At 44.6% G+C, this 16472-nt stretch overlaps 1 protein-coding gene across 1 annotated transcript in view; it reads left to right on the forward strand.

The window, feature by feature from the left end:
* The first annotated feature begins 3221 nt into the window (after nt 1-3221).
* GPRIN3 (GPRIN family member 3) overlaps nt 3222-16472 on the forward strand; it is a 60240-nt gene continuing 46989 nt past the window's right edge. The window contains exon 1 of the mRNA XM_060247060.1: nt 3222-3453. The gene's annotated coding sequence lies outside the window, so the exon portion shown is untranslated. The remainder of the gene's footprint in view (nt 3454-16472) is intronic.

Below are 16472 nucleotides of genomic sequence, written 5' to 3' on the forward strand. Positions count from 1 at the left end.
TCACTGCCAGGTATGAAGATATGTCACCGTGTTGGTGCAGTGCCAGTTCCCCCCTCTGATTTTGCTCCTGTTGCTACAATGAGAGGAGGGGCAGGGCCTGGGGTAGGAACCTGGGAAGACAACAAAAATGGCTGGGATGATTTTGAGCCACTCAAGAGTTCTCATTCTAACCTACCTCATGGGATTGTTGAAAATAAAAGGGAAACTGTATTATTCATATCCCACTTTTTCTCTAAAGGTGTTCAGGGTGGTCCCTGAACAACCTTCGATAAAAAGTGGGATAAGAAAATAATCTCGTTTCAGGCTTCCTTCCAGCACCAGGATCAGACTGCAAAGATAAATGTGTGCAGAGGAGAAACTTTGACATTTAAAACCTTACGTGGCCTAAAACCAACATTTTTACGGGACCACCTCTCCCTACATGTGCCCTGAAGATCATTAAGATCTAGTACACAATACCTATTGACCGTAACTGGCCCGAAAGATGTCTGACTTGCCTCAACCAGGGCTTGGTGGAATCAGCTCCCTATGGAGATCTGGGCCCTCACTGAATGTTTACCTTTTTACAGGGCCTGCAAAACAGAGCTATCCCATCAGGCCTTTGGTTGAGGCAGCAAGCGTCCTATTCCATCGACCGGCCTCTATACAGTGATATCATTTCTGCTATGTTACCATCATGTATTTTAATTACAGTCACAGACCTCAGCAAGCTGAAAATGTATTTAACCACACCACCATCCACAATGTAGTATATATACTTTTTATCTGTTTTAACTGTATTTTATCTGTTTTAATTGTATAATCTGAATTCTTATTTAATATGATGTTATCCGCCCTCAGCCCATTCTGGGAAAGGGCAGAATACAAATAATCTAAATAAGTAAATAAAACTTGTTGGCGTGCTTCTGAATCAACTGCGGGTAATTATCATCATAGATATTACTTTGTAAAACTCATCCCTTGTTACTAAATCCTGGAACAGATTACTACATAAATAGAGGCTGATGTTCAAGATGCTGTTGTGATATAAATAGAAATTTTGATGGCAAGCTGTGTAATCATGATTCAGAAACAGCTTTAGAGTGAGGGGGAGAAGACCCAGAATCTCAGCCAGGTAGAACTGGGACCTTATGGGCAACATCGGAAATGCGCACATCTATAAATAATTTGTCGTTAGAAAGCCAAAGTTGCTGTAGACTGGCTGCAGGAGAGGGATTTCATGACAGTGAAAGTAAAATTCTACAAATTCACCAGATACTAAGCCTGTTAGGAAGTTGCACAGTGTTAACAGAACATCTGTTAGAATGCAAAGAAATTATTCAGGTTATTGAGCCACAGTAATACGTGATAAGGCAATGGTGCAAACGTTATTAGATACCAAGCTGAGACTGTGCTCCCCAGACTAGGCAAGGCACCACATCCAAGCCCCTTGCTGTACAGTTAGTGCAATAATAGAGGCATCTGTATCACCACCATCCAAAGCAACAGAATTGAAAAGGCAAACTGCGAATAAAGCATAGCTGACAACCGAACTATGCCAAAATAGTGACACTGAATACAACAAGAACATCACAGTACGGTCAAGTGCACAGACTGAAATGTATGTACATGCACAACATTTATTTTGAGAGCAGTTATATCCTACTTTCCTTCCAAGGAGACTGGTGAAGCATATATTGGCCTTTCCTCCTCCATTTGCAGTCTTCACAACAACACTGTGAGGTAGGTTAGATTGAAAGAGAATGAATGGGTCTAGGTCACCCAGTGAGATTTCACAACAACCAGAGATTTGAACCTGGATCTCCCCAACCAATATTCGAACCATTTCCCTATCTTGGGTCTCCAACAATGGCATTTTTAGATACCTCTGTGCAGCACTGCATGCAATTAGTTGCGATTAAGAATTTTCATCACTGTTGTCCTTAAAGTGCCTCCGCATTTTTTATGATGGCCTGGAAGTGAAAAACAAAGAGGGCAAACTGCGTCAGCGACACTCAACTCCTTGAAGGAAGGGTGCATTAAATATGTGACAAAAAGATATAATATTGGATTATTGGCTCAATCCAGACAAGCTCTTGTGCCATTAATTTATTTTAAAGGTCTACTGTTTTAATATTATTTTGTATTAATTATTGTGTTTATATGATGCCATTTTGGCTTGTTAGATGCCCTGAGCCCACTCGCAGGGAGGGCGGGATATAAATGGAAATAAATAAATAAATAAAATTATACTATTTAAATTTAGAATACATTGATTGTATTCCTCCACTCATAGCATCTGAAGAAGTGGGCTAGTCCATGAAGTTTTACACTAGAATAAAATATTGTTGGCTTTAAACATTCATGAGACTCTTGTTTGTTTCCCCCCTGCAACAGACTAACAGTGGTATCGCTCAGGATTTTTCTGATTGTCCTTAAAACAGACCTCCAGCCTTTCCTCCAACTCTGCTTGGAGGAGAGGTCAATGAGAAATGCACTCTGCACATGGCTAGAGACACCACTGTTATTCATGCCCATGTTCCAGGAAGGATCAAGGGCTCCCAGGAGGCATAGTCTCGTTTGTTGTTTCGCCCCCTGCCCAAGTCCCAGCCAGGCTAACTGTCTGTGTGGCTGGCCAACTTTACCACCAGCTCTCATCATTGCGCCAGCTCCAAAAGGGGATTGGATAAGCATATGGAGCAGAGGTCCATCAGTGGCTATTAGCCACAGCATATGGTTGGAATTCTCTGTCTGGGGCAAGTGATGCTCTGTATTCTCTGTGCTTGGGGGGGGGCACAGTGGGAGGGCTTCTAGTGTCCTGGCCCCACTGATGGTGCCTGGGTATTTTGGCCACTGTGTAACAGAGTGTTGGACTGGATGGACCATTGGCCTGATCCAACATGGCTTGTCTGATGTTCTTACGCTTCCAACACCCATTGGTTCATGTGTCGCTCCCGCCCTGAAAAGCTTCTCCTGTCACGTCTCAGAAGAAGCCCGAGCGGCTTTCTCTCCCTCCCCTCCCCTCCCCTCGCCAGTGGTGGCAGGCGACTTCCAGTGGCGATGCGTCCCTCTGACGCGCGCCAGCCCCCTTTTCCCTCCGCCCTGCAAGCAGCAGCCCAGGCGGAGCAGATGCTGGCCGGGCAGCGACTCGGGAGCGGCTAGAGGTGGCGGCAGGCACCACCCAGCGCCGGCAGAAACGCCCCCGAAAGGCACCTGCGCCGCCCCGGACGGCACCCAACGCTGGCTGGGAGAAGCCGCCGCCAGCCTGCAGAGTCCTCCGGCTCCCTCGCGGCTCTTCCTTCCAACCCCCCCGAGGCGGCTTTGGGGCTTCTTCCTCCTGCTTTTTGCCGCTGGATGGCTTTGGGCAGGGCAGGGGACGCGGCGGGCAGAGGAGTGGCTGGTTTCCACCCGGCCCCGATGACGGCTTTCTCGGCAAGGTCATCCCGCCTTTTGCCCGGGCTGCAGCTGCCGGAGGTGAGGCGGGCGCTGGGGAAGGGAAGGCGAGGAGCGGGGCTGGTAGACAGGCTGCGTCTGGAGGCTGGCGGGCAGACACAATAAGGCGGTTGATTCCCCGGGCTGGGGTGTCTGCAGGGAGAAAGGCGGGAGAGGAACAACTTGCAGGCTAGACAATAAGGACGCTGGCAGGAAATAACAGGCTGGTTTCCCGCCTTTCTTTCTCTGTCTCCCCCCCCCCCCGCCCCAATATGGAACAGCTCTTTTTAAACGTTGCTCTGGGTGTTGGAGGAAGAGCCCACCTGCCCGGTAAAGGTGAACTCGGCAAGGAAGTGGGATCCTTTGATTTGTCTTCGCAGTTCTCGGTTTCTGCAGAGGTTCTGGCGAGTGGGGTTAGCCAGGGCCATGTGAAAAGGGTTTGCAGACGCGTGTTTGTGGTGGCGGTGGAAATCGGGAGGGGGAAGAGTTAGCAGACGTGCGTGGGGAGCGTTATGGCCTCCTGCCCCCGCCCCATAGGAGGCATATTGCGGCTTTTGCTCTCCCCCCTAAGCGATCTTGTGGATTTGGGGGGTGCTTTTGAAGGGGGGGGGGAGATGGTTGCCCTTTTCCTGATGTGATTGGAAATCAGCTGGAAATCGCGTTTTCTTCCTCATCCCCCCTTTTTAAAAATCCCGGTCCCCCCCTCCCCCCCCAAAAAAAATCTGTTGTGCCTTCTGGGGTTATTTTCCCTTAGAAGGAATTGGTAGGACCTGGAGAAAATTTATAATGCCAGGCGACCCCGGGGGGAGGGGGCAATGAAACCGATTGGACTGAGGCCCAGATGCGTGACATGTCTACAAACTGTTTATAGGCGACTTTGACAGCTGGATAATTTATTCTGAAATACAGCGCGGAGGGAACTCTTCTCCCCCCCCCCCCCCAAAGGTCAGAATGCGTCTCTGCAGGTTTTTAGAGACAGCTCCTTTGCAAGATATGTTTGTGCAAACTGATATTCTGCAGACCCCAAGATCTTCAGCTTTGTTTTCCCTGTGCTGCTGCTGATACTGTGATAAATGAAAGGCAACCTGGTGTAGCAGTCAGAGTGTCTGGAAAACCTGGGTTTAGAGCTATTGGTTGACCTTGGGCCAGTTGCTGACTTTCAGCTTAACCTACCTTGCAGGGTTGTTGTGAGAATGAAATGCAGATGAAGACCAGATATATCATCCCTTGAGAAGAAGGGTGAGGTAAAACTCTGTACATACCTACACTCTGCTGTATCCATTCACGGGAGATGAAGTATAAAATATGAAAAGAGTTCTAGCTTCCAGCTAAGCACATACAAGAGGGATTACAATTGTTTAATTTCCCATTGTGTGGATGCGGCTTAGTTACAATGGGTAGATAAAGTAGGGGGAATGGCCAGTGTTTCTGTTCATACATGGGGGTGTCAAATCTGACTGCAAGTGATGGTGAAATAACTTCTGTTCCTGTAGCAAATGTCCCCCATTTCTTTGTGACTGAGACAACTGAATCTAGAAAATTTTGTTCCATTTCCTCCCGTACAAAAAAAAAGTGTTACTTCTTTATCTTTAAAGGAACAACATTGAGTTTCCTCTTCTTGTTTCAAAAGCTAGCTGGTCTACTGCAAAGCTAAGCTGTGCCAACAATTTGTGTTTGTGGGGCCTTATCTAATTGTTTGTTTTCGTCTTTATTTGCTGGTGGGCATTGGATTTTAAGATTTTTTACAAATGCACATTTCTGGAGGCTAGTCTTTAAGATGAAAAGAAAAACATTAATGGATAAAACTTAGAAGTTTTTAAAAGGAGGGGTAGATACATTGCCTTCTTTGGGGGCTTTGAAAGTAAAGAATGCATATGATTTGGACTCAGTTCTGGGGGAAGTTTTTCTGTACATGTCCCATTAAAATAAATGGGAGCTATGTAAAAACAGGGGTGGGAGAACTTGCTTTTGGATTAAACCCTTTGTCCCCCCCCCCTTTTTTTTTGCTGCAGTGTGTGTGTGGTTTTTTTTTTCTCCCCCCCCCCCCGCCATCCAGTGGAGAAGAGTCATTACCATGGCAACACCACTGTCACAGCATAGAAATACTTCCTCTGCACAGGTGATGGGGGAACAAGACATCGAGCCTGTAGAAAACAAACCATAGTCTGGTGACGTCCTTTCGCTAAGACTCCCAAATTTTAATGACTGCTTTTAATAGTATCTGTCTTTATGAGGGCGCTTTGATTGAATTTGGTACCAGGAAAAAGGGAAGGGGAAGGAGAGAGAGAGAGAGAGAGAGAGAGACGGAAAAAAACATGACATCCACATTCTGCCTGCCATGCCACCCTACGGGCCTTTTTGGGTACAAATTTTACCATACAGTACATTATAATTTAATTCTCAGGCTGGTCTGCTACGCACCCATTCTCAGGCCAGTCTGCTAAGTGCCTTCATTAAACTCTGCAGTGCTGTGGTTGTGTCTTAACTCTAGTGGCCTTGGGTTTGCATGCAGGGACTGGTGTCACCGCCGCACTCAGAAACATGCTCAAGTGACCTTGGGACAAGTTGCTGAATTTCATACTCATGTGAACTCTCAAGGTTAGTAGGAGAACAAGTAGATATTTTTGTAAGGGGAGGGGTTGTCGGAGCAAGGTGTGATTTGATGAAATACGATAGGGCAAGTTACTTAGTCCCTTACACACAGGAGCCTGCTATAGACAGCTCAGTGCCCACAGAGGGGCTGCAGACAGGTAGGAAGGGGAGTCGGTGTTTGGGAAACTCAGTGATACAGGCAGGAAGTGGTAGGGGGCACCTTGGGAGGACTGTACCATCTATGCCTTAAAAGGAGCTGTTGCTATAATGATTCATAATAACGAGATGGTGGACTTTCTGTCTCTTTCCTCTGCATACACAGCTTTAAAAGAGGATTAGATTCGTCTATCAGTGGTATAGCCATGGTGACTGAAGGGAACCTCCATTTTCAGATGTGGTTAGCTCTGAATCCCAGTGCCAGGAGGCAAAATCAGTGGAAGGCCTCAGCCTCTGTTCCCTGTTTGTTGGCACCCATGGAGCTCTTTTTAAGTTCTGCCAAATAACATCCACGAACACTGAGCAGAAGTATGCTCAGTTGTGATTCTCACCCCCCAATGTTGCTATTCCATCATGGTTCGTCAATAGTTTGTCAAGTATGCCATTCAAACTGGAGCATACTTCTTGGGCGACGCTCCCAAAACTTTTTGCTGAGGCTGTGCCTCTCCAGATGTTTTGCAGGAGGAAGTTAGGAAGCTGGTGGCCCCAGCAGCCCTTCTTTCAGTCAGAGGCGGTCTGATCCTGCATTGCAGTAGTACCTGCACTGCCAGGAGGTGGGGTGGATAGGGCTAGTCCAGACCCTACTGCTATGGATGGAATGCATAAGTGGCTGGAGGTGAAAAGAATGGAGTTACTTTAGTTGTAGTAAGTCTATGCCTTTCAGCTCCCTACACTTCCATGGTGCCCAGCACAAGACCAAGGAAGGGAGCTGGCATTCGTTTCATCCTTTAAGACCCCTTCCATGGCTTCTGAGATAGCTCTGCCCATATGGGGAACAAGAGATGATATGGTAGACTGCAAGGTGGGAAACATGACTTAGTATTCCTCTGTATTAAAAGGAAGGGAAAACCTCTTGTCTTAAAAAACTGGACATTGGGAAGAAAGATTCTAGGGCTAGTCGTGATAAATTTGAGCAGTAACTCTACAGCTCACAATGCAATCCTTAGCAAAGTCATGGCCTTCTAAGCCCATTGACTTCAAAGGGATTAGAAGGTGTAACTCTAGTTGGATTGTATTGTCAGTGACTTTATATTCAATGAAATGCCAAGTTTTCTCCTTGCTGTTTTTGGATGTGTAAAGCTTTTCTCCCTGTGGGTGATAGATCTCTCTCTCTCTTGCTCACAAGCATGCCTGTGAACAAAATTTTTATAATTCAGGAGCATTTTTACGACATTAGTGCAGATCAGTTCATTAAATACTAGATTTATGGCAGCATAGTGTGGAGATGCCTGGACAGTGTGCAAGCACGCTTCTGTCTGACAGTAGCCTCTAAATAGTAGACCAGGGACACATTTGAGGGCTTTTTGGATTAATTTGTATGACCTAATTAGCATGGCATAAAAGACAGTAAGAATAGTGTAATGGTTTAGAGTGTTGGATTACAATCTGGGAGACCTGGGTTCGAATCGCCATTCTGCCATAGAAGTTTGCTGGGTGACCTTGGCCCAGATAGCAGGGTTATTGTGAAAATAAAATGGAGGTGGGGACAATAATGCTGTAAGCTACTTTGGATCAACATTGGGAAGAAAACAGTGATGTAAATGAAGTAAATAAATGTCGTTTTTTTAAATCAGCTAACCAGATTGTGGCAAATTCATTCTGAGGTAACTACTATGCATTCAGCCTGTGGTTCACTTTGCTTTCAGAAGCTTGCTGTTGAAGAGCTGACTGCATGGAAGACAAACACAGCTGCTTTGCTGAATCTGCACAGCAAGCATGCTGATTTGGGTCACGTGAAAGTGGTGCAGGATCCAATCACTGCCCTTATGCCAATGGGTGGTAGTGAGAGAGAGAGAGTAAGGACAGGAATGTAGAAATTTTTTAAAAAAAAGCATAGGTGTGCCTGAGCAAAAAAAAAAAAAAGTAAACCGAAATATTCTCTGCTTTTTGCATTATTGTTAAGGCCAACACATATGACACAGAGCAGTGTGCAACTTCTGAGTTCTGTACAACTCTTAATCAGGCTGGGAAGGAAAGAAATAAAGTGCTCAAGCCATGATCTTAAGGCCTCATGTGTAGAAAGCTAAAAAAAAGGTTTGTATAGATAAAATGATGTTGGGGCTGGGAGTCATTGTGAGGTAGCCTATTACATTTCTGGGGGCAAGAGGCACAATAATTGAAGCATCCAACAGAAAATATAAAAAACACTAGTCGATCAGATCCTAAAAATGTGAATATCACATTCACAACTATATCTGCAGGCATGTTATCGTGAAAGTCTAAGGCAAGGGGCTGTAAGCTCTCAACTGAGCGTATATTGTAATGGTCAACTTTTGACATAAGAGCTCTTCCACTAGCAAAGAGACTTTTGTGTTTTCTTGCACCAAATGAAAGCACCGCCATTAGCAGAATAGATCTGTGGGATCCAGCACCTTGTTTTTGCTTCTGCATATTGTCTGAAACTGCCTTCCAGCTCTTCCTAAGAAAATCACTGTTCAGTATTATTTGTCATTACAGAAAATGCAAGAATTGTCGTACTGGCCTGTTTTAGGGTTGCCAGGTCTGACTCAGGAAATATCTGGAGACTTTGGGGGGTGGAGCCAGGAGCAAGGGTGTGGTAAGGACAATTGAACTCCAAAGGGAGTTCTGGCCATCATATTTAAAGGGACTGCATTCTTTTTAAATGCCTTTCCTCCATTGGAAATAATGGAGGATGGGGACTCATAGAATCGGACCCCCTGGTACAGTCTTTTTGAAACTTGGGGGGGGGGGGTAAGGAGAGGCATCAGATGCTATACAGAAATTTTGGTGCCTCTATCTCAAAAAACAGCCCCAGATACCGGTGAATCAATTCTCCATTGTACCCTCTGGGGACCAGTCTCCATAAAATATAATGGAGTATCCAGCAGACATTCCCACCCTCCACTTTCTGCTAACCCTGAAGTGGGGGGAGGGCCTCCAAACCAGGGGATCTTCTGCCCCCAACTGGAGATTGATGAGAGAAATCCCTAAGGTTCCATGATAACCATCCTCCAAAGAAGCATAAGGATACTTATACAGATATACAAAACACACTTCTATATTATTACAAACACTCTCAGACAAACCATCGTATAAACATACCCTGATATACAGAACACCTAAAGTGAAAACAAAGAAAGGACACAATCTGGAAAGTTCATAATAAGCGGTCCCACATAGTCAACAATCAGTCCTTCCACATTCAAAGGAATCCTCAGTCCAGTTGCTCCTGAGGAGACCCCGTAGTGTTTCTGAATAGTCCCAATTCCAAATATGTTATGTACACAGCATAACACAGCGATGAGGTAATACTTTATATTCCCTCGTTTCACTAGAAGCTTTGACCAGCTTTCAATAGCTCTATCAGAGCATGGCAAGATTCCAATTAAGTTATAATTTTCAAAAAGTCTTGCAATGTGCTCATGGACTATTCTCCCATCAATATTTCAACACAGGTGTGCATGATTAACAATGTTCTTAAAGGTACAGTACATCACATATAACCTCCATGTAGGATTGGCAACTCTAGGCTCTTTCCACATGCAGATTTTCATGTGCGGGCTGCCGGATGTCCATGCATTTTGCAGAAGCTCCCTCTTGACATTCTGCTATTTCTGAGCATGACTTCTGAGGTTTCTGGGACTTTTTCCTCTGAGGCGACTCAAAGGAGGAAGTTTGTGGTGGCTGCGGGCAAAGTGTTTGTGTGGGCCAGGATCCTGCAGTCATAGCCCATCTGAGGATGGGGGCAGAGCTAAGCTGTGTTTTCAAAATGGTGCCACTCAGCTCCCCATTCCCCTCCTTCCAGCCCTTTCAAGGCTTCCGCCCCCCACACAGCTGAACCATGGTGTCTCTTTAACCACAGCTCAGCTATGAAGGAGGGACTGCTGGTCCATGGGGAGGGGCTCTGTGTTCATCAGCACTTCTGTGCTGATGCAATAGTGGTGCAAGAACGGGACAAGTGGATACCATTGCCACCTCGCTTTTTGCTACTTCCATAGCAGGGGTATCTTTTCTTGACTCAGTGTAGGGACTCTAATCTAGAGAACCAGGTTTGATTCCCCGCTCCTCCTCCACATGAAACCTGTTGAGTGACCTTGAGCCAGTCACGGTTCTCTCAGAACTCTCTCAGCCCCACCTACCTCGCAAGGTGCCTTTTGTGGGGAGAGGAAGGAAAGGTGATTGTAAGCAAGCTTGGTGCATGATTAAGTGTGTGGACTTTTATCTGGGAGAGCCAGGTTTGTTTCCCCACTCCTCCATATGCACCTACTGATGTGACCTTGAGTCAGTCACAAGTTTTCACAGAGCTGTGCCTCTCAAGAGCAGTTTCTGTTAGAGCCCTCTCATCTCCACCTACCTCACAGGGTGTTTGTTGTGGGGAAGAGAAGGGAAAGGAGATTGTAAGCCGCTCTGAGACTCCTTTGGGTAGTGAAGGGCAGGATATAAATCCAGTCTTTCCTCCTTCTCTTTCTCTTCTTCACCACTGCTTAAGGCAGAGAAAAGCAGGATATAAAAACCTAGAGCAATTTCGCACTACGCTTGTTCCGGGGTGGAGAGCCCTTTTGCTACCGGGGCTTCGCTCCATTTTCGCACAAGTTTCCTCGGAGCTGCGATTTGGTGCACCGCTATTCCTCAGCAAGCGGAAACTGCTTGTCAGTGTATCCCGCTTGCTGTGGAATAGTGGCGCGCCAACTCACAGCTCCAGGGCAATTTGTGCAAAAACAGAGCAAAGCCCTGGTAGCAAAAGGGCTCTCCACACTGGAACAAGCATACTACGAAATCAGTCCTACTCTTCCATAAGGAATCTGTCCCAGTTTTTTTTAAAACCCTCTCTTGATTCTTTCCTCTGCCTTTTTGTCTCCAATGCATACAACCAAATGTCAACACCTTTCAGAATATGGTTAGCTGCTCATGGTGCTAGCTCTGCGATGTCCCCTTTTTGGTTTTTGAAATATTGAGCTGGCAACAGGCTGCTGAGGTGATGTTGAGCTCCAGCATGCCTCCCAGTTCTGAGTATAAGGGAGTCCAAGGAATAGAGGAACTGCTACATTCTTCTGTATTTTTATCCACGTTAATTAGCCCTGCTTGAAAATCTAGGTCTTGTAACCACTTAGATGTCACAGCAGCAATTTCCATCCATTTGATCTCATTAAGTCTGCCAGATATGAAGAGACCTCTCCTATAGTGTATTTCATTTCCCTCAGTTGCTTATAGACCATGATTAAACTGTTTCTGAAACTTCTCTTTGAATCCATCAAGGAAGAAGGCGGCAGGAAGTTAGAAGGCAGGCTGTAATTTTGGCTGCTTTTTCAGTGTCTCTTTAAAACCTGTGTCCCTAAAATAAAAAAGGAAGGGGTGGAACATGACACTTCCTTTTTCCTCATGATGGAAGTCCTGACCAACCATTAGTTTGGGGCTCTTCCTCCTTTTTTTAAGTATTCATTGAATTTTGGTAATTAGATTTGTATTCAATACTTGAAGGATCTAGAACATGCCTGATTTGTACGCAAGAATAGGGTCTTGGCAGCATTGTGTTCTTCGGTCCTGATGTTATCCTCAGGCTGAGCTAGGGACCCGTGGCAAGCAAATTTAATAAATGAAGCTAAAATATGGAAAACAGGTGGGGGCAATTTGGCAATATTTATATTGTATTTCCATGTCTGGGCCTTTTCCAGCTTCCATTGCCCTGCCCTTTCTTTCTGCCCCTCTTCAAGGCATCTGTGATAGTAGGTGGAATTCCACCTCCCTGCTCTGGACCCAGGAGACTTCTGCTAATAGAAGACACTCTTATTGGCGTGAGATTCTTTGGGTGGGTGTCAAGTTTCAAACGTGAGTGGTGAGATGTAACCAAGTGAACTGTTGGTGTCCTGCTTTTGCAATATAAACTTGTTATCTTAAACTCTTGTTCTATTATATAGACTAGCCTGGAAAGTATGTTTGTGAAGGATGCTGCTTTGGTGACAGAGTCTGGATTAGAGAGACTTTAGGTGTAATCCAGCTTTACTTATTTAGGGATCCCTATTTGACAGTAAAGGACAACTCAGTGCACAATGGTGATATAGCTGAATCCCTCTCTCATAGGTGTTATAAGTTAGCAATTGTATTTAAATTGACAGTTGATATAGGCCGCTACACAAGGAAATATTTAACCTGAAGAAATATGACATCTTTTTAAGAGTGAAAATCTGTGCAGAGAAAGCTTTTGAGCAGGTAATGAAAGGGTGCCCAATATGACACCCATGTGTGCCACGGGGCTCACCAATACCTTTCCTGGCACCTGTCAAGTGTTTTTTAAAGTGGGTGGGGTGTGGTGGGGCTGTTGGCCACTGGAGATCCTAAAATTTGCTTTGGCAACAGCTATGACCACAACACAAAATTCTTCACTGCGATTGAAGATCTATACAAGAAAAAAATATTTTTTAAAAATATGTTCATTTAACAAAGCTTCTACCAGAAATGTTGATGAGTTACTCCCTCTGATTTTGTTACTGGCTGCACCTCTCATGGCAGCCATTTTGTGGCTAGCTCCTCCCCCACAGCAGCCATTTTGTGGCTATACCCATCATCCTGTGTCAGAATTTCAAAGGTGCCCACATGCTCCAAATGGTCGGAGACCCCTTAAGTAATCTGTCAATGAAAATAGCCATTAGATATAATCATAATGTGTGCACATGCAAATATATTTCTTTTTGAATTTGTATTGTGGCTTTTGAACTCTGCAGCTGTTTTCCTAAAACAAAGACTTGTTATGACTGGTATTCTAATAACAGCTATGTAGTTACTTATTAAATCAGCAAAACTCAGTGTACAGTTACTGTCAGTGCCCTGACGAATGTCTATCCTCCAGGCACTCCTTCACTGGTAAAACAGCTTTCATTGCCATAGTCTGCAGATCTGGAAATTCACCATATGTAGCAAAGAACAGTTAAGCTAGTAATATTTCATTGGCATAAATGCCTTGGGCTGAATTCAAAGCCAACTTTTTTCCCTTTCCAGATTCAGCAAGTGTGTTAAAAAATATCTTTCCTCCATATAACTTCCAAAAAATAATTAAGCTCATGCAAAACCCACAGTATATACTGCCTGCCTGCTGTATCTCTGCTTGATGTTCTGTTCTGGTCTTGCTTTCTTCCAGTCGGCACCCAGCAAGGTCCAATCAGTCTTTCTGGCACAGAGACTCAAAATAATTGCTTGCCTTCCAGAACAACGAGGAATTTGGTGGAATGTACTAACAGATGTATTAAGGCATAAGCCATTATGGATTGAAGCCCATTTCATCAGGCGCATGGAGTGAATTCTCAGTTGGCAGTATTTGAGATATATAGTGCATGCTTTCCTTGTGGAAGGGAAAAATTGTGAACAGTGAGTTAAAAGGCCATGAAATGCAAGTCATGTAGCTTATAACATTACTGTACAAAACTCAAAATTATACAAGGTAAGCACAGTGACTGTCTGTTGCCACTGAAAACAATCACCGCAGAATTAACATTAACTGCACACCTGCAGTAGTTACAAAAGATATACTACTTGAAACATCCCTTGGAGATCTCCATTCTGACTTGTATCTGATGAAAAGAGCATTGCTCTAGAAAGCCTATGCTCCCAAATCTTCTTGGTCTGTAGGATGCTACTGGATTCAAATCTAGTTGTTCCACTGCTGACCAATGTGGCTGCCCCCCAAACATACTGTTTAAGGTGTGGTTAATAGTAGGCTTAAGCAGGGGTGGAATTCTAGTAGGAGCTCCTTTTGCATATTAGGCCACACACTCCTGATGTAACCAATCGTCCAAGAGCTTACAAAAAAGGGCCTTGTAAGCTCTTGGAGGATTGGCTACATTGGGGGGGGGGGGTGGCCCAATAAGCAAAGGAGCTCCTGCTAGAATTCCATCCCTGGGTTTAAGTGTAATTCAGCAGCTTCTTGCTTGAGTGTCCCTTTGATTTTCTATTGTTCCAGATAATGGTGACTTCCAGGTCAGCAGGTGTGTGTCCTGGTAGTGGAAAGTGCCATCAAGTCACAGCTGGCTTGGTGACCCCATGGAGTTTTTAAGCCAGGAGAGCTCAGAGGTGTTTCATCATTGCCTGCCTCTGCATCATGATCCTGGTATTCCTTGGAGGTCTTCCATCCAAATATTAGCCAGGGCTGATCCTACCTAACTTCCAAGATCTAATGAAATTGGGCTAGCCTGGCCTATCCAGGTCAGGTGTAACAGCAGCTGTGAATAATTAACTAATCCATAATCTTACACAAATTCAACCTATGATGCTGAAAAAAACATTAATGTAAAAGTTAGAGAAAATTATCTCTGACCATATTTCATGATTTACAAAGTAAGCGTCAAAGAAATACACCCACAATTCATACGTACAAATAGATATCCATCCGGTTCTTAAAAATGTTTATTTCATAATTCAGTCTTGAAAAATATATAAGGTAGTCAGAAATGGTCACAGTTCCTTGAATGAGTAAAATGCCAATGTTGCAGTCCTGAAAAAGTGCTTGTGCAAATTCTTTCAAGTCTAAGTATATTAAGAACATAAGAGAAGCCATGTTGAGTCAGGCCAATGGCCCATCCATTCCAACACTCTGTGTTACACAGTGGCCAAAAAAATTATATATGCCACTGATGGACCTCTGCTCCATATTTTTATCTAACCCCCTCTTGAAGCTGTCTATGTTTGTAGCCACCACCACCTCCTGTGGCAGTGAATTCAACATGGTAATCACCCTTTGGGTGAAGAAGTACTTCCTTTTATCTGTTTTTACCTGACTGCTCAGCAATTTCATCGAATGCCCACGAGTTCTTGTATTGTGAGAAAGGGAGAAAAGAACTTCTTTCTCTACTTTCTCCATCTCATGCATAATCTTGTAAACCTCTATCATGTCACCCCGCAGTCAACATTTCTCCAAGCTAAAGAGCCCCAAGCGTTTTAACCTTTCTTCATAGGGAAAGTGTTCCAAACCTTTAATCATTCTAGTTGCCCTAGTGTGTGTGTATATATATATGTACACACACACACACACACACACACACTGTGGCTAATAGTCACTGATGGACCTGTGCGCTCCATATTTTTATCTAAACCCCTCTTGAAGGTGGCTATGCTTGTGGCCGCCACCACCTCCTGTGGCAGTGAATTTCACATGTTAATCACCCTTTGGGTGAAGAAGTACTTCCTTTTATCCGTTTTAACCTGTCTGCTCAGCAATTTCATCGAATGCCCACGAGTTCTTGTATTGTGAGAAAGGGAGAAAAGAACTTTCTCTACTTTCTCCATCCCGTGCATAATCTTGTAAACCTCTATCATGTCACCCCGCAGTCGACATTTCTCCAAGCTAAAGAGCCCCAAGCGTTTTAACCTTTCTTCATAGGGAAAGTGTTCCAAACCTTTAATCATTCTAGTTGCCCTTTTCTGGACTTTTTCCAATATTATAATGCACACAGTATTCCAAATGAGACCGCACCATCGATTTATACAGGGGCATTATGATACTGGCTGATTTGTTCTCAATTCCCTTCCTAATAATTCCCAGCATGGCGTTGGCCTTTTTTATAGCAATCGCACACTGTCTTGACATTTTCAGTGAGTCATCTACCACGATATTAGACTCCTTTTTGCCACCTCTGATGGAGCCCAGCTAGCTTGCGTAGATGCAGTACTCACGTTAAATTTGTGTCTGTTTATTTTAGGTAGAGATTGTACTATGTGGATGTCAGGTTGCAGGCTGCTGGTGGTACCTTATTGGAGAATGAGCAGGTGACTAAGAGTGCAGTCCTATGCAGACTTCGCTCCAGTTCAAGCCCATTGATATCACTTAATGAGGTGAAAAGTGTACTTTTGACAAAGCCTCATGTAAGACCTTTAAGTGTGACCCCCTCATGTAAACAATTGGAACAAATGTGATTGTGTCTTTTGTGTGTGTGTGCCGTCAAGTCACAGCTGATTCATGGTGACCCCATTGGGTTTTGCAGGCAAGAGATGTTCAGAAGTGGTTTGCCATTGCCTGCCTCTGCATCACAACCCTGGTATTTCTTTGAGGTCTCCCATCCAAACACTATCCAGGGCCAACCCTGCTTAACTTTTGAGATATGATGAAATTGGGCTACCTTGGGCTACCAGATTAGGTTCTGCTGTGGTGTGTTGTAAGAGGCAGATAATAATCATGAATGTAGGGTTGCCGGAGATATCTGGGGGCTTGGGGGGTGGAGCCAGGAGCAAGGTTGTGACAAGCATAATTGAACTCCAAAGGGAGTTCTGGCCATCACATTTAAAGGGACCGCATTCCTTTTAAATGC

This window comes from Heteronotia binoei, chromosome 9, assembly GCF_032191835.1.
Source record: "Heteronotia binoei isolate CCM8104 ecotype False Entrance Well chromosome 9, APGP_CSIRO_Hbin_v1, whole genome shotgun sequence".
Classification (NCBI taxonomy): Eukaryota; Metazoa; Chordata; class Lepidosauria; order Squamata; family Gekkonidae; genus Heteronotia; species Heteronotia binoei.